The sequence below is a fragment of the Notolepis coatsorum genome (genome assembly GCF_963971535.1).
Source record: "Notolepis coatsorum genome assembly, chromosome: 7".
Taxonomy (NCBI): Eukaryota; Metazoa; Chordata; class Actinopteri; order Aulopiformes; family Paralepididae; genus Notolepis; species Notolepis coatsorum.
In genome coordinates, this window is record NC_140171.1 from 114655656 (window position 1) to 114677961 (window position 22306).

The following is a 22306-nucleotide window of genomic DNA, read 5'->3' on the forward strand; positions in this document are numbered from 1 at the left end:
TAAAGTTTTCAATCAATCAATCAATCAATCAATGAATGAATGATGTAACGTTACTATTGAGGCCTTTGTTGTAGTGCCATAGATAATACTGTTGCAACCATAATTTGTATTGTAGCTAATATGTTCGTTTAAATATTGAATTCGTTATTTTAATGTGCAAAATACATCAATACCTTTTGGGTACAGCAGCAGAGCAGACCATTCTGGAGAATGGTGCTTTTAGTTTGGAACATGTAACCGGAAGTCTTGGTGGACGTTGCGTTGCAGAACACGAGTAATTTCACTTCGCAACCCCCAATGTTTCTACTCGGTGGCTGCCGTTTCACGGAGAGATGCTTCTAGATATAGTTCTGCAAACCACCAGTTGTGGAGGTATTGTCCATCATTACCAGCATTAACCAACCATTAGGTGAGTTGAAGTAACGTAAATGCACGCGGAGAAACCAGGGTGATAGAAGAGAAAACGAACTATCGCTAAGCTGTCGCTAGCTAGCTTTAGCTAAACAACCGTATATACAAACGACAAATATACAAACGTATCTTCAGAAAGTATGTATTTTGGTCAGTTGGATGCTAAAACCCACACCACTGTCCGACCTTAAACATGATGTGCTCGTTGCACATGTTAGTGCTAGCTAACGTTAGCTATAATCAGGCCAACGGTGCTAGCGGTAGTGCGAGGGGCCTTGCTTGTCCTCAGCTGAGCTCGTACTTCTGGTCCCTGCCTCGTCGTGTTAACCTCGCTACCCTAACCCTATACCAACAGAACCATCTGGCTAGCTGTGTGTACTTTACAGGTGTTTCACTATTTATTATATATACCACGAAAGATGGAGAATGCTGGAGGCGCGAATCCATAAAGCTGCCGTGACGTCATGTATGGTTATCATAGAGTCCACAACACTCACTATAGAAATATAATATTTGATTGCTATCTAGACCTGTGCCGTGGAGTCGAGTGGTAGTTTTAAGACACCTGGTTCTGAACACATTTTTGCCTTTTTATTTTGCTTTTATTTTTTGCCATAGTCGTTTCTCAATGTAGAGGGTTTATATATGGTTCCACTTATTCAATTGGTCTGACATTTGACGGGCAGATTTGGAGCATTATTAAATGAAATCTGTGTTTTTACATTGAGAAACTAGAAAGATGTCATGGGTACACACCTGTACTTGATTCCATGGTAACTAGTACTACAGTAGTACCCATATTAGAGCTGTGAATCTTCACTGGCCTCACGATTCTATTCTGTTACGATTCAGCTGTCCACGATTTGATTCAATTTCGATTCTACGATGCATCTCGATGCAGCTCAATAATGTATTACATCCTCAATCTTATAATCTATATTACTGCACATGGCTACTTTTTCATCAATTAATACAAGCAGTCAGATAAATTAAGTAACTCTTATTTAGAAGGTTCTTAAATCAGAATGTCAAAATAAATGTATTTACTAGTGTTGCACGATACACCGATACTAGAAAAGTATCTCGATACCTACCCAGCTGTTAAACGGTTCAATACGGCATTTTATTAGTATCGATACTTTTAGAATAGCCTGATGCTGTATTTTCTAGTTGAGTTGAGTGGATGCATGACCGGAGCACTAGCTTTGTGTAGTCAGGGCGTGTCAAGTGGTCTGCAAGGGCCTTGAAATGAAGCCTGTGCCCAGCCCGAGCCCGTGAACTTCAGGCCCTGCCCGAAAATAAGCCCGACTGTAAATAATATTTTAAGCCCTGGCCCGCGTGAAAACCAGAAGAAAAATTATCTTTTTTTTGTATTTGTTTTAAATATTCTAAACACGGTTTTATATGAACTTAATAAATAAACGAAAATGTCCAATAGGTCTAACTAAATAACGCATATCACGCTGAAAACTAACAACCATTCTATAGCCTGATTCGCAAATTCTATTATATAGACAAATATTATTATTATTATTATTTTTTTTTGTATTGATCTTTTTCTCCCTTTTTTTCCTCCGATTTTCTCCCATCCCAATGTTAGTCGTTATGCCAATTCCCCAATCCCCTTCCTGGTCGCTGCGCACTTACCCCCCACAGTCGGTCTGGGAGAGTGGAGGCTACAGGGCTGTACGCTAAGCTTTTTCACTAGGGGCAAAAAATATTTTTTAGGGGCAAATTTTTTAATAACAATTTTACCATTATTAAAAAAATATGTTCCTGCCTCATTACTGTGGTCCTTTTATTTAACATTTAAGTGCGTTTGTTTTCAGGTTTGTATCTTTTATAATGAACCAACCGAGAAAGTGTGTAAATCACTAATAGAACAAAAACAACAAACTGTGTGTGTGTGTGTGCGCGCTTGTGTAGTGCTCCTTGAATGAGATCACCACAACACACACACCATTGCATTAATCAGGAGGACAAGAAACTCTGCATACATTTGTTTCACAATGAAAAGTGCTTTAGAAATCAAATGAATTATTATTGTAAATAACCCCATGAAAGGTTTATTATTTGTATGGGTAATTACCTGCTTCATATTTGTGATGTTACTGGTTTCAGTGTGTGCCTAAAGTGATCAATGTGTTGGGCCGTTTATAGAGATCTATGCCAATTAATGTTTATGTATATCCGGGACTTTTTTTAGTAAGAATTGAGAGGTATTTGTATATGTGACCTTTATTTTGAAAACAGTGTTGCGACGCAACCTTATTTACATTTGCGCTTTTGACAGTGAAATGTTCAGTCCAACTTAGCTCGAAGGAAAGACTAATCAAAAAGGTTTAATTGACCCGTATGAGGCTCTTACGGTAGGACTTTGATTGTTTATAGAAGTGGAATGTAATACTATGCTAAACGAGAAATAAACAGTGATTTTACCAGCAGTAAAGTTGCAAGCCACTTTCATTTCATATATACGGGGACACCGTGACAATTATTAGTATTATCTTATTTGCATATTGTCTCATTATTAGATAGATAGATAGGTTGATATTTTATAAATTTAAGTAGACAGTATTTCACGTCCTAATAGTGGGCTACTACTACTCACCAAATCGATGGCTGAACCTGAACGTTAGAAGTGTCCGTGTCCGACTCCCCGTCAATCAATCATAACATCATCACGTCAATCATCATCATCTTATCATCTCTCCACATCGGACGTGGTTGTCATAAGATGGACTGATATCCACTCCGTTGTTCTTGCAGAGCAAAATTTGTGTCTTAAATGTATTGAAATGAGGTGCTTCTTTGGCGATGCAATAGTCCATATTGAAAGGAAGAGGCCACATTCAGTTTCGTTTTGCTAGGAATTATGGGATTTGGTGTTGGATGTATAGACTACGCAGATAGGGACATGGTCTTTAATCGCACGATAGACTACAAGTACCAAGTATATAGCGTGACCCAGATTCATTCCACACGCAAATCTTTTTTTTTCACTCAGGCTATCGGTGATCGCAGTAAGTTCATTCATTGCCGACAGATTCTTTCATAGCACCACGACATACACTGTGCACGTACAGCCTTGGTTGTAGGCTAATGTTTTTAAAAAAATGTATCCAATTTGTATGGATTAATTTAGGAGTGAAATGCGAATGAAGGGTTGAAATCACAACTCGCAACGTTGCTCCCAAATAATATTTCCAACTCGCAACGGCCAAATTAAGGGGCAATTTGCGACGAGATCATCGTAGTGTACAGGCCTGGGCTATCACGTGCATCCTCTGACACACGTCTAGCCAATCAACCGCTTCTTTTCACCTGGCAGCGCGGACTCTCACTGAGAGCGTGTAACTAGGGATGCACCGATATGAAAATTGGCCACCGATACCGATTGTTCAACTAACACAATCGACCGATACCGATACTTGTCAAAAAAATAAGTATTTGTAATTTAATTTTTTTTTTTAATATATATATATATATTTTAATTAAACTACTGTATATTTGTATGTTTGTATTTGTAGGCCTCTTTACTTACTTAAAAAAAGAAAACATCAAGAAATATGTTTATGGTATTAATTCCACCATGCCATGTATCACTATCCCTCTCCCAGTATCGTCTGGCGGCCTGCAGATGGATACTATTCTCTCAACCAGAGCTTTCAACCAATGCAATAGAACCATTTTGATTGACAGTCGATTCGGCCAATTACGCCACACCGCTAGCACCCACCTCCTGCTGTTCTTACCACCAATCGGCAAGCGTTTATTCATTTTCTACTTTCGGGCATGCCGCCATTGATCTGCTTGCGAGAGCACAACAAACTTAATGTAGCTAATACGTTAGCTGCCCGCCGACCATCGCTCCACAGGATGACCAAACGAGACAATGATTTTACTGCAACAAATGTTATAATAAAACAAAGCCTTTCTATACATTTGTCTGGTTGAAAACTTTATTAACAGATTGCAGAATGGGTAGTTGGGTACGGAATGAGCAACGGAATGGAACTTAGCTATGAACGGAGTAATGCCTTGCTTGCTATCTTCGGGTAAATAATATGCTGATGTTATTGAACGTGTAACACTAACTATATAACGTTAATGCCACAAAACGACTGTTTGTGTCATTTTAACAGCAGATACTTTCTTAAATGCCATCTTCCCGAGAGAGGGGTGTTGACGGGGAGCTGTGATGGGTTCGCTTGGTTGTGTTTATTAATAGCATTGAACAGCTAACTGAAAGCTAGCGTTAACTAACGTTAAAGCAGGGCTGTACGTTAACTTTTTTTGCACATAGCACTAGGGATGGGTATCGTTAGGATTTTATCGATACTACTACTCCTATCGATACTGCTTAACGGTTCGGTACTTTATCGATACTCTTATCGGTTCTTTTTGATAATTTTTTTATGATTTTTATATTTGCAGTTGAGAGCATTGGTCATCTCCCTACAGTAAAGATTAGAAATGATTGAATTATTGTAAATTTGTGTGGAGTGGTGGGAATAGCTGCTTCAATAATAACTTATAACAACAACAGACAAGTTAGACAACTATGTATACAAAAAAAACGATATACACTGAATGATTAGTTGTTACCTAAAGTCCTTGGACTCCACTGTAGAGAACGGGTGCAGGCCTTTGACAACAAACTTTGTCACAGCCCTGTGACACTCGTTCACCCTATCCTCTGTCATCTTTCCTCTAGCTGCTAGGGAGAAAGGACTTTGGGTGGTGGAGGTAGAGGGAGGATGTGTGGTGGGCTCACTGGGACACATTGGTGGCTGACCTCAGCTTGACGATCTATAAAAAGTTTTTAGATTGTAGTATTTGTAGCTAAACAATTATTTTGTTTATTAGCCTATTTGTAATAATTCGTTATTAGCCTAGGAAACTCCGTATCTTGGCTTACCGGCTGCAGTGGACGTGGATGCAGATGGACCACTGCGCGCAAGGCAGTCGAATACGGCGCATTTCTGCAAACTAATATAGTGTTTTGCCAACAAATGTTTTGATAGATTGCTCGTATTGCCACCCTTACTGGCAAATGTTTTGTTGCACTTGTGAACGCTTCGCTCTATCCGCCATCACGACTCAGTCCATGCAGAGCTGTCTGTGTCTGTGTGCAGCGCGCGTCGGCACGGAGACAGCGCTGAGATGCTTCCAGCCGCAGCACATCAGGTGTGCAGGGCTTGTATGTGCGGGGCTTGTAAGCGCTGCGGTCTGACGTGCTGCAGCTGCATACTATTGACAGCGCTTTCATTAAGGAGTACCCGTATGTATGTGTAGCGCGACTCGCGAGGAGTGTGTGTAATAATGACTCGCTGCGACTCGCTTCTCGTGCAGAGACAGAGAGAGGAGAGATCGTTCGCAACTTTTAAATAATAATAATAATAATTTCTCTAGAGTATCGATAGCAGTACCGAGGACGTCGGAGCTTATAAATACTCCGGTATTTTCTAATATAGTACCGGTTCCCGTTTAAAACCGGGGTCCGGGGGGCATCCCTACATAGCACTGGTGCTACAGAGGTTTTGTAGCACAGGCCAAAATCTTGTAGCACAAGTATAAAACGTGTTATATTTGTAACAGTCACAAATGTGCCTATTGTATTTGTGTTATTTAGTTGCAGTGCCATGTTTGGCTGTCAACATAAGGAATATTAGCATAATTTTGAGTGGACTGAAGTAGGGCTGGGCGATATGACGATATTATATAAATATCGGGTACAGTTCATTAACGATACACTTTTTAAACGTATCGTGGATATCGTGATGTTTTGCCCAAGAGGCTTGTGTCGCGTCAATCTGGTCCACACGTTGAAACTTTTGAACAGCGCCGCCGCCGCCCCACACACACACTACTGCATCAAAAGTTACTACTTATGATAACAAAGGCATTCGTTTTGTGGCATTGACGTTATATAGTTACACTTTCAATAACATCAGCGTATTTACATAGCAACGACCGAGGTCGACCTAGATATAGCAAGCATTAGCCGTTCATATCTCAGCCCGTGCTGACTCCGTTGTGCCCATTCTGCGGTCTGTTAATAACGTTTTCAATCAGACAGATGTATGGAAAGGCTTTTATTATAACATCCGTTGCAGTAAAATCATTATGCCTCCAGTCGTTTAGTCATTCTGCAGAGCTAAAAGCTAAACGTCGGCCGCGGCAAGCTACCGCTGCCATTGTTGTTTTCATTGAGCTCTCCAATAGCGGAAGTAAAAAATTAATACGCGCTTGCCGATTGGTGCTAAGAACAGCAGGGCGGGTGCAAGCGATGTGACGTAATTGGCAGACGCGACTGTCAATCAAAATGATTCTGTTTGCCGACTGAATGAATATAAACGTTATTAACAGATTGCAGCATAGGTACAATACAGTACAGCTCAATACAACAACAATCAACAGTGGACTGGAGGATGCAGACCAGAGAAAGACTTTCGTCTTGTTTACATCAGGGTCCCCCATTTTCAATTCATCATATTTCATATCTAAATCATATAATATCTCATTGCTAAATATATGCAATATATAATCTAATAATCCAATAATCTAAATCTAATATATAATATAAAAATGCTAAATGCATGGGTATTTTATTTTGTCTTTAATGTTAGCTTGCAAACTCAAATACTGTCTGGGTAAGCCTCATAATGAATTGTTTGGGGAAAAAAAGAAAAACATCGTGATGCGTATCGTGTATCGCCGAAAGGTCAGAAAATATCGTGATATCATATTTAGGCCATATCGCCCAGCCCTAGACTGAAGGAATGAGTCAGCGTTAATAGTTTTAAATGCAAATAATTTATTGAAACATAGAAGTGGGGTTGGTTGGGAGACACACACACACAATGGGGGACCCTGATGTAAACAAGACAAACGTCTTTCTCTGGTCTGCATCCCCTTAACAATTGTGTGTATTGAGCCGTACTGTACCCATTCTGCAATCTGTTAAATAAAGTTTTCATTCATTCATTCACACACACTGTTTCAACTCACCACCCCCGCATCATATTGTAGTCTAGTCTGTCTTCAAACTTCCACTCCTCTCGAAACTTGTTTATATTTGAATATCATCATTATCTGTCCATCCTCAGTTTACTATAATATACTCCTGTCCTGAGTCCTGACTAGTGACTTCATCGTCTTTCCAAACGCATGCACGCACACACACACACAGGGAAGGGGAGAGAGTGCCCCCCCATTTCCCTTTCCACACTGTGTCTGCTGGCTCTGCGCCTCTGATCAGGATTAGCTTGTTAGCTTGCTAACGTTGTAGTGATTGTAATGGTACATAAACGTTAATTTCGGGCGATGTGCGCATAAAGGAATGGCGACGGTGCAAAGCATGTAGATGCATTTGACCCGTTGCGAGAAAGAAAAAACACCACGGACTTATTTCGGGACGTGTAGGTGCACTGCTGTGTTAACGCAGCAGTGCGCACCAACCGACCAACGCGCTGCTCTGCTTGCAGATAACGCAGAAGCATGGATAGGGCGGATACGACTCGTCGAGTTGTCAAGAGTTTTTTCAAAATAAGAGTATCATATGCACCTGAACGTTGCTAGCTTTCGGAGCCTAGCTGGAGCTGCGCGTGGGCAGAAATGAGACCCGCTACAGGATTTTCAAAATAAGAGTATCTATATGAACCGAATCCCTATCGCACCAGTGCTACTGAAGTAAATCCATCCATCGCACAGACAGCTGTTGCTGTAGCACGTGCGATATATATGTCGCACTGTACACCCCTGGTTAAAGGTTTAGCCATAACGTTACGTTGGCTAAAGTTGGGGCTATTCATAATCCAGCAATAATGGCTGCAGACCTGCAAGCAAAGTACAGCAAGTTGGCAAAGGAGTATTCCAACATAGATCACATTTTCACCTGTAACGTTAGTCTTCTATCTGCCGGTAGCTCATGCTAGCTAACCTAGCTCATGTTAGCATCGTCACTGAGCGACCACCTCGCGTACACAACTAATGACATGTTGCGGACAGCCATATCGGTGACAATGTTTAGCTTTTAGTGCCAAATGATAAGAGTCTGAAGCGGAGTCTCAAAAGAGAATGTTGAATATTTAGTAGTAACTTTGATGCAGTAGCTTGTGTGTGGGGGACTGGGGGCGGCGCCGTTGGCAGGACGCAACTGAATTTATCGGCTACTGCCATCGGCACACTCGAGCTTATCGGCCGACAGGCCGATTGCAGTCAACAAGGCACTTATCGGCCGATACCGATACATCGGTGCACCCCTACGTGTAACGTGTGGAAGTATCACACTACCGCCCTTAGATCCTATCCGCGCTTAGCAGGCGCCCCGACCGAACTGTAGGAGTCGCTGTTTACAACGACCCGGACCCACCCTGCCAGCTTCTCCCACCCTCTAATACTGCCAATTGTATTAGTGTGAACGGCCAGCCAAGCTGGTGACAACCCCGGAGCTGTGAGCTGGATTCGAACAGGAGAATCCAGCGTTTCCGGGGTTGGTGACGAACGCAATCATTATTTTTTTGTTTTAAATATTCTAAACACTGTTTATATATGAACTTAATAAATAAACAAAAACGAAAATGTCCAATAGGTCTGCCTAAATAACTCTTATCACGCTGAAAACTAAGAAGCATTTACATAGCCTGTTTCGCTCTTATTAGAATGCCGTCCCAGTGCTCACTTATTAGTAGGGATGGGAATCGAAAACCGGTTCCTAATTGGCCGATGCCTGGAACTGTGTGGCTCCCGTGACTTTCGATTCCATTATCGCTGCCAGGTTTTTCCTAGTTGCGCAATAACGTTAGCATGTAGCCATGGCAGACTATTTGATTCCTTAAGGGCTCGAAATTGCCTGGGTTTTGGTAATATGCTCCCGAAATGCTCCCGCTGTTTGGCTACTTCTATGTGCAGTGAAAACTACTTGAATGCTTTAGAACCTAGTCATTGATTTAGTTGAGGGTGAGCTAAAATTAGCCGCGGAGCTAACGCTATCTAACGTGAGCTAACGCTATTTAATCAAGCTCACAAAGAGCGATAAACAGCTGACAGCGGATAGTACAGGTACAAATACAATAAAACAGCAGGTGGGGGCTGTTGTGTAAACCTTGTACTCTTTAGTTCACATATAATAAGAGACGGGATTGTTTGTTTACTTCTGTACTCTGTAAGCCAGGAAGTACCGTGGTGGTGCAACATACAAATGTGTCCGTGTAGCAACTAGGGCTGCAACTAATGACTAATTTGGTAGTCGACTAATCTGCCGATTATTTTTTCGATTAGTCGACTAATCGAAAACCATGTTTTTTTTTTTTTTTTTTTTTTTTTTTATAAATATAATTACCTATCTTTGTGAAAGTGGCTTCTCAGCTCTGGTCCAGCTGAAGACAGAGCAGAGGAACAGATTGGACATTGAGCATGACCTCAGAGTTGCTTGTCTACCATCACCTCAGACTTTGAGACTCTTGTCAGGACCAAACAACAACATCATAACATGATGATCCCATAGCAAATTAAAATAATGACTCATGAAACATTTGAATTTGGATCTTTAAGCCACTTTAAATGAAAATGTATTTGAAGAACAATACAGCAATCACTCATAACAAGATAAATAAATTAAATAATACAAATTAAAGTGGAAGTGTACTTTAAATAACTTTTGTTTGCTGTGTGTGAGAGGAGTCCGTGTGTGTGTGTGTGTGTGTCTTACTCTGATCGCTGTGTGAGTGAGAGGAGTGTGTGTACTGTGTAATTTGTGTGTGTCTTACTCTGATCGCTGTGTGAGTGAGAGGTGTGTACTGTGTAATTTGTGTATGTGTGTGTGTCTTACTCTGATCGCTGTGTGTGAGTGAGAGGAGTGTGAATGTGTGTGTGTCTTACTCTGATTGCTGTGTGTGAGTGAGAGGAGTGTGTATGTGTGTGTGTCTTACTCTGATCGCTGTGTGTGAGTGAGAGGAGTGTGTATGTGTGTGTCTTACTCTGATCGCTGTGTGTGAGTGAGAGGAGTGCGTGTATTGTGTGTCTAGTCTGATCATCATCTCCTGCAGGGGAACAATGTTTTCAATGTCCAAAATTTGCTATGGGATCATCATGTTATGATGTTGTCTGGAACCCTGAGAAGCCACTCTCACAAAGATAGGTAGTGCAAAAAAAAAAAAAAAAAAAAAAATTAAATAAAGTTTTTTTTTTTTTTTTTTTTTTTATGACTAATCGACGCAACAATTTCTCGTCGACGATTTTTTTATAATCGACGTCGTCGATTATGTCGACTAATCGTTGCAGCCCTAGTAGCACAGGCATTAAAGCGTTCCGTCTTGGGACGGATATCCGTCCATTTGATTTGGAGATTCCGTCATTTGATTTGGAGTCGTGACGGATTTTAACCTGAGCCAATCAGAGGCGTCAAATATCCTTTTTTCCCCTACCGCGGCCGCACCAAACAGTCATTTGCGAGCAATCGGCAAATTCTCAGGCAAATGCAACCAACCAGAAGGCGAGATTGTTCTGAGTTTACAGCCCTTTCACCCGCCTCCGCTGTGCTCAGCACCAATGGGAAGCGCCCATTTTGAGACTCTCTAGCGTCTAGCTCTACTCGCGAGTAAACTTGACTCATCAACACCATGCGGCAACTTTTTACGAGACCGTAAGTTCATTTGACTTATTCTAGTCTAAAGAAACATATATATTACTATTGCTATTGATAAATCTAGGTAACGTGAATGCCACAAAACGAATGCCTTTTGTTAATCAGAACGTTATTTACGCGACAAGCAGTGTGTTGTTGTCGTTGTTGTTGTTGTTGGTGGTGTTTCGTGTGTGTGCTTGCGCCGCTCGCTTTCTGATAAATGTATGAATGTTGATAAATCTAGATAACGTTAATGCCACAAAACGAATGACTTTGTTAATCAGAACGTTATTTGCGGTATCAATTGTTTTTAAGCTCAATAAACGTCTTTCTCCCATTTGTCCGGGAGATCTCTGGGTAACAGTACTGTATATTTGCATATCATATATGTCACAAATGTAACATTACTATATACCTGTATGTCACTATGAATTGAAAACGGGGGACCCTGATGTAAACAAGACGAACGTCTTTCTCTGGTCTGCATCCCCTTAACAATTGTGTGTATTGAGCTGTACTGTATTGTACCCATTCTGCAATCTGTTAAATATTGATTGATTGTTATTAACAGATTGCAGAATGGGTACAGTACAGCTCAATACACACAATTGTTAAGGGGATGCAGACCAGAGAAAGACTTTCGTCTTGTTTACATCAGGGTCCCCCATTTTCAGTTCATCATAACATATATGACACACATGACATACAGATAGACAATACTGCTACATCTATACATTTATGACATACCAGATTTACAAATACAGTAGCCTATTGTTTGTTTGTGATACAAAAATAGTCTAAAAAGAGTATATACATTTGACGAAGAAACTGTACATTGGAGGTGGTTGGGTGGGATGGGGGGGGGGTTGTAACTATACATTGGATTATCGACAAAACCTTACTTGGTCCCAAGAAGTGGGTCTCGTGTATTAAATAAAGTTTTCATTCATTCATTCACTCTGGATCTTGTAAATCCAGTAGCAATACACACAATTGTTAAGGGGATGTAGACCAGAGAAAGGCGTTTGTCTTGTTTACATCATCAGGGTCCCCCATTTTCAATTCATAGTGACATTTATGACATACACAACATACACATGACATCATGACATTTATGACATAGGGACATACATGCCTTACAGGTATATAGTAATAGTACTGTTACATTTGTCACATATACGATATGCAAATATACAGTACTGTTACCCAGAGATCCTAACAGTAAATATATACATATGATGAGGAGGAGACTGTACATTAGGAGGGGGTGAGTGAGTGGGTGGTAAATAAATATATACAAACGGTGGGGAGGAGACTGTCCATTGTTGTTGTGGCATAATTGCGAAACGTGTTTAGTCCCTTGTTTGTATGATAACAAGCCATTTAGTTCATGGTTCAAAGTGGGGAGGGGTGCTAGCTCGCCATCAATCAGAAGCTAGCCACAAGACTTGCATTCACGCTCTCCAGCACACAACAGTAGGGTCTCTATAGTCACAGTCAGGACAGTAGGCTCGCTCTACAAGTAGGCTCCCTTAAAACGCTAACGCTATTAAAAAAAAAATACAGTAGAGGTTAAAATAAGAATATGACTTGGCCAGAAAAAAAGTTCAGTCAGGAGATTTTTTTTTGCTTTAATCCCTGCTAGTAGCAACACAAGCCAATACCTTATAGGACAGGGGCCCGGGGAGGGAGCTCGTGTGTGTGTGTGTGAGACAGAAGTCAGAGGAATAACGACCTGTTATTCAATAGATTAAATTAGTTTAAGAATAAAAAAATAAATACATTTTAAGAGAATCTCAAATACATTATTTTATTTAAGTGTAGGCTATAGTTAATGTTTTATTTTTTACAGTTTTTGTATTTTTCTGACATGGGGGCTCAACAATAAATGACAATCAGAAATGTCAAGTTGCATGTTGTTATTCTAACCAGCTTAGACCCCTACGCTCTGCATCTTCTGGCCGCCTCAGACCTACTCCTATCCAAGCTCCGGGAGGGTCATCAAAGAGAAGTCGCCTATTCTCAGTCCTTGCCCCACAATGGTGGAATGAACTACCCACCCCAGTTCAGGCCTGTACACTGCGATGATATGATCGCAAATTGCCCCCTAATTTGGTCCGTGCGAGTTTAAAATAATATCTGGGGGCAAGCTTGCGAGTGGTGATTTCAACCCTTCATTCGCATTTCACTCCTAAATTAATCCATACAAATTGTAGTAAAACATTAGCCTACAACCAGGGCTGTACAGTGCAATATAATGTTGCGGTTGTAATTTCATTAGACAGACCAGCGCAGACCTTTAATAACATGCAATTTAATTGACACGAGCAATGAGCTAACGGTAGCTACTAACCAAGGTTACCATTAGGATTATGCTAAGCTAACTAGCGATCTCTGCTAACCCTGGAAAACGGTCAAAGCGGACTCCACAAGACTAGTTCCATTCGTGAGGAAAGGGGGTGAGTTATATTGACAACGCTTGACAACAGAAGTTTAAACATAACTTCATATTTATTGGTTATTATTCATTTCTGTATATCATTGAATTTCCATCTCCGTGTGTCTCCATCTCTTCCTGTTTACATTTGAGTGTGACGTCATCACCTACGGCAGCTTAGACTATCAAAACGCGAAGGGGGGGGGCTGGCTCTCTTGTTCGTTCTCGCCCCCTCTCTCTCTCTCTCTCTCTCTCTCGCTCTCTCTCTACATTCAATGATTTAAAGTAGCCAAATGTTACACACAGTATAAATACTAACTGGATAGTTGATGATATAAACATTTAATTTCATTATCTGAAATATTCTAAAATCATTAAGTCTGTGTGATTATTATTTTCTCACAGTAGTGTCTGTGTATATATATATGTGTGTGTGTGTGTTTGGCTAAAGTGGATAGAAAACACAGTACTGTGTAAAAGGCACCCAAGAGTTTTTATATAAATTGTCTTAGATGTAAGCAATTTTTTTTATTAGTGTGTCAGTAGACTACTCTTAGTACATTTTCATTAAATTATTTTTTAAAGCATCTTCATGGTTTAATAATGCAAACATATGTTGCAGGGACTTATTATAATCATCATATTGGCGTGACTGTATGCATCAAAGGGTTAAATCAAGCATTTTTGATGCATGTCAAAACATCGCGATATCATTTAGAGGCCATATCGCCCAGCCCTACTATAATGGTAAAATAGTTATTTAAAAATTTGCCCCTAAAAAATATTCTTTGCCCCTAAATTTCTCATTTAGGGGCAAGTGTGCCCCTAGTGAAAAAGCTTAGCGTACAGCCCTGCAGTTAGGACAGCCGAATCACGTCCAATCTTTCGCCGTCGACTAAAGACGCACTTCTTTAACCATTATCTGAATAAAAAAAAATATATCTAACCCTAACTAACCGTACGGTCATGCACTTGTCCTAATAAACTAACCTACACTGTAGCACTCAACACTTTGATGAACATTGTTGCTCAGCTGATAAGAGTTGTGCCCTTCCTGATGGCTTGTCGTACAGAACTTGTAAGTCGCTTTGGATAAAAGCGTCTGCTAAATGACTAAATGTAAATGTAGTTCTGTTGCATTTCCAATTTATTTATGTAAATTATAAATTGATCAGGTATCGATAAGGGTATCGATAAAGAATCGAATCGATAAGCAGAATCGATAATGGAATCGTATCGATAAAATCCTCCCTACTTATTAGACACTCACACGGCAGCCTCGTAAAACGTATTGAAGGCTATAGAATCTTCTTTGACACACACACACACACGACACAATAGCCTACTTGGTCACTATACAAACAAACAGAAAACAGAAATCAGATTTCGAGCAGAGCAACATAATGAAAGCACAACAAAACAGGGCAGCAGCGACCCAGCAAATAATAAACATCAGACTCACCACTAGGGATGGGTACCTTTCACATTTGAACCGATACCGGTACCGGTACCTGTGAATCGATACCGGTACCCTACGGTACCTTTTTTCTGTACTTTAGTCTCAAGAAATTAAATTTTACCTCAGTCGAAAGAAAAATAATCCAAACTTCATATAACTACAATTTTGACCGTTTTCGGCTTGTCATTGCTCCGACTGCTTTGTTGTTGAATCAAGTCAAATCCTAGGTAAGCATATATTGTGCGTGTGAACGTTGACATGAAAAGAAAAAAGTGAATTTTTATTTTTATTTTTTTTTTTAAATTTTTTTTTCTTCGGTTTCTCACTTGATTCGATACTCGGTAGTACCGACGTGTTTCGGTTTGGTACCTCAAAAGTACCGAATTCGGTACCCATCCCTACTCACCACTTCGCTGTTGACGTCAGCAACGCGTTGAACAACGTTAACAAAACTTCGCCAACCGGCTACATACATCCAAGAACAAATTAAAACTTTCGCCAACTGGCTATATTCCAACACAACCAATGCCACTTCGGTCCGGTTCATTTGTTCATCCACCTGAGGGTCATCACTGTTCTCCCTCGAGTTCTCCCCTGAGTTCTCCCTGCGCGCTGCGGTAATTACATCCAAATGTTTATCTGATGAGAGCTTGCGCGAAAGAGAAAACGAAACTTAAGGAAAACGAAGGTTATCCTATAACCCTAGTTATAAGAGTAAAAAAAAAAGCACAAAAAAACGGCGGTGCCCGGCCGAGCCCGAATTATTTATTTAAAAATAAAGCCCTACCCAGCCCGAACCCGTCGGGTCGGACAGGGTTGCAGTGCACTAGTGTCAACAGTGATTGATTGATTGAACATTTTATTAACAGATTGCAGAATGGGTACAAATACAATACAGTGGAGGGGGTTGGGTTTGGACATTTACAGGGGCCAGTTTCGGATTGCAGTCTCCCGTAGGTGCTCTTTTAGAGAGGTTTTGAAGGTCGGTAGTGATTCACATTCCTTTACAGTTGTGGGTAGGGCGTTCCACATTGTTGTTGCATAGTTGCGAAACGTGTTTTGTTTAGTCCCTTGTTTGAGCCGAATCTGGGTTGCACATGACTAGTGGAGCTCCCTCTGGTGTCGTGGTATTCACTGACCTTTGGGAAGTATTTCGACATGTACATGGGTACCTTAGTGGTGTAGTGTATCTTGTAGACCAGGCCAATTGCAAGTTGCTGTACTCCGTTGTGTACTCTAAGCCGTCCTAGGTTGTCAAAGTGGGCAGGGGTGAGGTGGGTTCTAGACTAGTAGTAAGGTCAAGCAGTAGTCTGACCAGTAGGCTTGGGCGGTATGACTTTTTTCATACCGTTATACCTAGGGATGGGTAACTTTTCACATTTGAACCAATACGGTACCGGTACCTGTGAATCGATACCGGTACCCAACGGTACCTTTTTTCGGTACTTTAGTCTAAAAAAAAATTTATGTACCTACCTCAGTCGTGAAAAAAATAATCCAAACTTCATATAACTACAATTTTGACCGTTTTCGGCTTGCCATTGCTCCGACTGCTTTGTTGTTGAATCAAGTCAAATCCTAGGTAAGCATAGGGCTGGGCGATATGACTATTATATAAATATCGGGTACAGTTCATTAACACTTTGAGTGCCGGGACACGTCTTTTCACGTCTTTGCTGGCCATGCTAAAGTTGCCGGGGGACGCTGTACAGCGTCCTTATATCAATATTTCAAAAATCTGCGATCGGATTCATTTTCCCCCTCCGCTGGCCTGAGATCCACCAGCAGGACCCACTGAGCTCTCTGGCGGTTCAGGAGCGCCATCTGGTGGCCGATCGGCGCAATCGCCAAACAGGATGTTGAATAGAGGTTGTCATGACGACCGTAGTACTTCCGGGCGCTCGCTATAGTTCATGTGACTCTGGCTCGTCACGCTACACGGTGATCGATTGGCAATAACTCGATAAACAACATGATTTGGACGTATATACCATTATACAAGCTGGAGATGGACCGGGTAAAAATATATCCCATAATAGGAAAATGTATACTCCACGCTCATCGCCCAACGGCGCGAGGAAGATACGGTAAGATTCAGCGTTATTTTTCAATGTCTTCTATACTAACTGATCTGATGAACATATGACCCACATTAGATGAATGGTATAACGCTGCCCACGGAATTATAAATGCCCCCTCGGCCATCCGGTCAACATCAGATGACGTGTAGTAACTTCTAGAACCATGTCCAGTTGGAATTTTTTATATCGCGCCGATTGCCATCAAACTGTATTTCATCATCAATATAATGCATTTGGGGCTATATATCACGTTCTGGAGAAAGCTGCAGAAAGAGATGAAAACATACTTATACTAGACCATACTTTACTATGAATATGTGAATGAAAAAGTTTAACGTTGCTACACAATGAACAATACATATAGGACTTTGAATGGGCCCTAATAATGGCAATGTAGCAATAGAATTTAAAAAGTTATAGCCCTGCAAAGAAGGGGACTTTCTCCATAGACAAATAGCGCTGGCAACCTACGGTTGATAATGAATTTAACCCATGGCAGCCAAAGTGTTAACGATACACTTTTTAAACGTATCGTGGATATCGTGATGTTTTGCCCAAGAGGATTGTGTCGCGTCAATCTGGTCCACAAGTTGAAACTTTTGAACAGCGCCGCCCCACACACACACTACTGCATCAAAGTTACTACTTATGATAACAAAGGCATTCGTTTTGTGGCATTAACGTTATATAGTTACACGTTCAATAACATCAGCGTATTTACATAGCAACGGCCGAGGTCGACCTAGATATAGCAAGCATTAGTCGTTCATATCTCAGCCCGTGCTGACTAGGGATGTGCATCTCCTCACTGAGGCCGATGTGATGCGCATCTCGATACGGTGCCAACGATACGATACATTAACGATACATTTGAAGGACCGGGCGATGCGATACGATTCACCCCCTGTTGAGATACGATACGATACGATTCGATACGATTTGATTCAACATAATGCGATTCGGGGCGATACGATGCGATTCAACACGATGCAAAATAATGATACAATTTTATGGTATGACAGAGGATTTGGTTGTATTCCTTATATGCAGCTTATATTATTATTAAAAATAAAATAATCCACTAAGACGATTTATATAAAAACTCTTGGGTGCCTAAGAAGACTTTTGCTTTTCTATCCACTTTAGCTAAAAACACACACACAATGTACTACTGTGAGACAATAATAATCATACACAAAGGGATAATGGCTTATAGCAGACTTAAATGATTTTATAATATTTCAGATAATGAAATTAAATGTTTATCATCAACTATCCAATTCGTATTTATATTGTAACGTTTGGCCACGTTAAATCATTGAACAGAGAGAGAGAGAGAGAGGGAGAGGGAGAGAGAGGGAGGGAGAGAGAGGGAGAGAGAGAGAGGGAGAGAGGGAGAGAGGGAGAGAGGGAGAGAGAGAGAGACCGTCTGAGTCGCGTAGTTGATGATGTCACACACTAGGCTAGGATCGGCGTTAGCCAGAGGAAGCCCAATTCTATTCATGTCCTCGACTTCCACTGTTTGTTGTTGTTAACTGTGACGCGGCTCTCGCCTTCTGTATTAGTAGTATAGTATCAGCTGTGTGCAGTCACAGTGCACTGCTGACAGAAGTGGATGAGAGGAAATTATATTAATGCATCGGTTTTGACCGACGCAAAGACGCTACAACAAGATGCATCGCGAGTTCAACCTGAGTTCTAGCCGGTGCGCACGTATTCCACCGGTGCACGCGCATCGTGAACGTGTATGCCGGCGCACCGATGCAAATCGATGAATCGTCACATCACTAGTGCTGACTCAGTTGTGCCCATTCTGCGGTCTGTTAATAAAGTTTTCAATCGGACAGATGTATGGAAAGGCTTTTATTATAACATCCGTTGCAGTAAAATCATTATGCCTCCAGTCGTTTAGTCATCCTGCGGAGCTAAAAGCTAAACGTCTGCCTCGGGGAGCTACCGCTACCATTGTTGTTGTCATTGAGTGATTGAACTCTCCAATGGCGGAAGTAAAAAATTAATACGCGCTTGCCGATTGGTGCTAAGAACAGCAGGGCGGGTGCAAGCGCTGTGACGTAATTGGCAGACTCGACTGTCAATCAAAATGATTCTGTTTGCCGTCTGAATGAATGAAAACGTTATTATTAACAGATTACAGCATGGGTACAATACAGTACAGCTCAATACAACAACAGTGGACTGGAGGATGCAGACCAGAGAGACTTTCGTCTTGTTTACATCAGGGTCCCCCATTTTCAATTCATCATATTTCATATCTAAATCATATAATCTCATTGCTAAATATATGCAATATATAATCTAATAATCCAATAATCTAAATCTAATATATAATGTAAAAATACTAAATGCATGGGTATTTTATTTTGTCTTTAATGTTAGCTTGCAAACTCAAATACTGTCTTGGTAAGCCTCATAATGAATTGTTTGGGGAAAAAAAGAAAAACATTGTGATGCGTATCGTGTATCGCCGAAAGGTCAGAAAATATCGTGATATCATATTTAGGCCATATCGCCCAGCCCTAGGTAAGCATATTATTGTCCGTGTGAACGTTGACACGAGAAAAAAAAAATCCGTTTCTCACTTGAATCGATACTCGGTAGTACCGACGTGTTTCGGTTCGGTACCTCAAAAGTACCGAATTCGGTACCCATCCCTAGTTATACCTTGATTACCTAATACCCCGGTATACGGTATATGACGGTATGACTTTCATTATCAGCGGGGGGGGGGGGGGGGGGGGGGTGGCAACCCGTGTTACCAAGTAAACAAATCACGGAGATGTCCAGTTCGCCCGCAGCAATCTAGTGCTAACGTTAAGCTCTCAGAATGGTAGCAGCTCGCCCGCAGCATCTAGTGCTAACGTTAAGCTCTCAGAATGGTAGCAGTACTTCGCCCGCAGCATCTAGTGCTAACGTTAAGCTCTCAGAATGGTAGCAGTTCTCCCGCAGCATCTAGTGCTAACGTTAAGCTCTCAGAATGGTAGCAGTTCTCTCGCAGCTCTAGTGCTAACGTTAAAGTGGAAATGAAGCAGTGAGCAATGTGATCCTAGTTTGTTTGTTGTGTACCTTGTGTAAGACAGGGTTCTATAATCAAATGTGAAATCTATCTTATTTGTCTGAAAAATCAAATATAATATCCCTGTTTTCAACATGGGCGCCGCCATTTTGTTGCTGACGTCATGCCACTGGTTGGGTGTATACACGGCTGGTTAGCTGCCTATAGTGAATGGGTCAGTCAGTAAATAAAATGTTGCCTACAAAATAACGGGACCGCGGTGGTTCTGTTTGTATTGCTCCTGGCTGTTCAAACAAATTTTACCATGTGAGAGAGAGGAAAGTTGGTTAATTTCCACAAACTACCAGTGAAAAAAAACAGTGTTGTTGTCACGTTGGCTCAGGCTGGCTGCACTCAGGCGGCGCGACCAGCCTGTTGGACAGGGAAGGAGGATCTGCAGCGAACACTTCATTGCCTCGGATTATGTTGTTGGGGTGGGATGTTTGTCCAGAAGACCACTAATCAGCTGAAGCCGGACGCGGTTCCCTCAGTCTTCGACAGACAGACCGGCGTTAGCTCTCGGGAGCGATCGCTAGCTAGTTGGCACCAGCCGGGGACCGGAGTTAGCTCTCGGGAGCGATCGCTAGCTAGTTAGCACCCGGGAGCGTCGCGGAGCATTCAGCCTGCTGGCTACCTAGATCCACTTCAACCAGCCGAGCGTCGGGAGCTCCAGCAGCTTATTGATGTGCTAATAGCCTGGAGCCAGCTACCGTTAGCTTGCCGAGGCTATTAGCACACCGACGAGCTGTGTAGCCAGCTACCGTTAGCTTGCAGAGGCTCCAGCACACCGACAAGCTGTGTAGCCAGCTACCGTTAGCTTGCCGAGGTTCCAGCACACAGACAAGCTATGTAGCCAGCTACCGTTAGCTTGCCGAGGTTCCAGCACACCGACAAGCTGTGTAGCCAGCAGGCTGAATGCTCCGCGACGCTGGTTGAAGTGGATCTAGGTAGCCAGCAGGCTGAATGCTCCGCGACGCTCCCGGGTGCTAACTAGCTAGCGATCGCTCCCGAGAGCTAACTCCGGTCCCCGGCTGGTGCCAACTAGCTAGCGATCGCTCCTGAGAGCTAACGCCGGTCTGTCTGTCGAAGACTGAGGGAACCGCGTCCGGCTTCAGCTGATTAGTGGTCTTCTGGACAAACATCCCACCCCAACAACATAATCCGAGGCAATGAAGTGTTCGCTGCAGATCCTCCTTCCCTGTCCAACAGGCTGGTCGCGCCGCCTGAGTGCAGCCAGCCTGAGCCAACGTGACAACAACACTGGTAGTTTGTGGAAATTAACCAACTTTCCTCTCTCTCACATGGTAAAATTAGTTTGAACAGCCAGGAGCAATACAAACAGAACCACAGCGGTCCCGTTGTTTTGTAGGCAACATTTTATTTACTGACTGACCCATTCACTATAGGCAGTGTACCAGCCGTGTATACACCCAACCAGTGGCATGACGTCAGCAACAAAATGGCCGCGCCCATAATTAGAGCTGCCGCGATTACCGCGGTATCGCTGTTACATCACGGCCACCGCAGAGTAGGCTGAATACCGCGTCACCGCTGTTTTTTATAATAATAATAATAATTTACCCTCTCGTTGGGCTTGCGGCTCTGCAGATATACCCTACTCGTCTATCGAGGTTCCAAGCGACCCTATTGGGTACCAGAAAAGTCACGTGAAACATTGCAGACCACTGATTGGTCAGAAGAGAGACGCGTCACACGTTTTTACGTCCTGAATGTCAGTTCATCACAACAGCTAATAACGTTAGCTTTAACTCTCCGCCGGAGTGGACTATCATCGCTCTTCAGGAGTACTAAACGAGACATAATGATTTTACTGTCTGCAACGAATGTTATAATAAAAGCCCTTTGTTCTATACACTTGTCTGATTGAAAACTTTATTAACAGACCGCAGAATGGGACAACTCAGCACGCTCTGAGCAAAGAAAGGAACTGAGATATGAATAGAGTATTGCTTGCTATGGTCCGGTAAATACGCTGATGTTATTGAACGTATAACTATATAATGTCAATGCCACAAAACGAATGCCTTTATTATAAAGTAGTAACTTTATAGTAATAATAATAAGAAAGGGTCGGGGGGGTGCCCGCGACACCGAGTGAACTGCGCATCCGTGTTTCACTTTCAATAACTAATGCGTGCTTGCCGAATCCCAAACAATATTCATGCTGCAAAGTCATCCTCTAAAGATAGACATT

The 22306-nt window shown here is 41.9% G+C and overlaps 1 protein-coding gene across 3 annotated transcripts in view; it reads left to right on the forward strand.

Moving 5' to 3' along the window:
* The first annotated feature begins 273 nt into the window (after nucleotides 1-273).
* Nucleotides 274-22306, forward strand: part of LOC311232472 (uncharacterized protein) — a 56301-nt gene continuing 34268 nt past the window's right edge. For 2 of the 3 annotated variants that reach the window (XM_084319283.1, XM_084319284.1), the window contains exon 1: nucleotides 274-409. The gene's annotated coding sequence lies outside the window, so the exon portion shown is untranslated. The remainder of the gene's footprint in view (nucleotides 410-22306) is intronic. The other variant, XM_084319285.1, reaches the window with a different exon arrangement.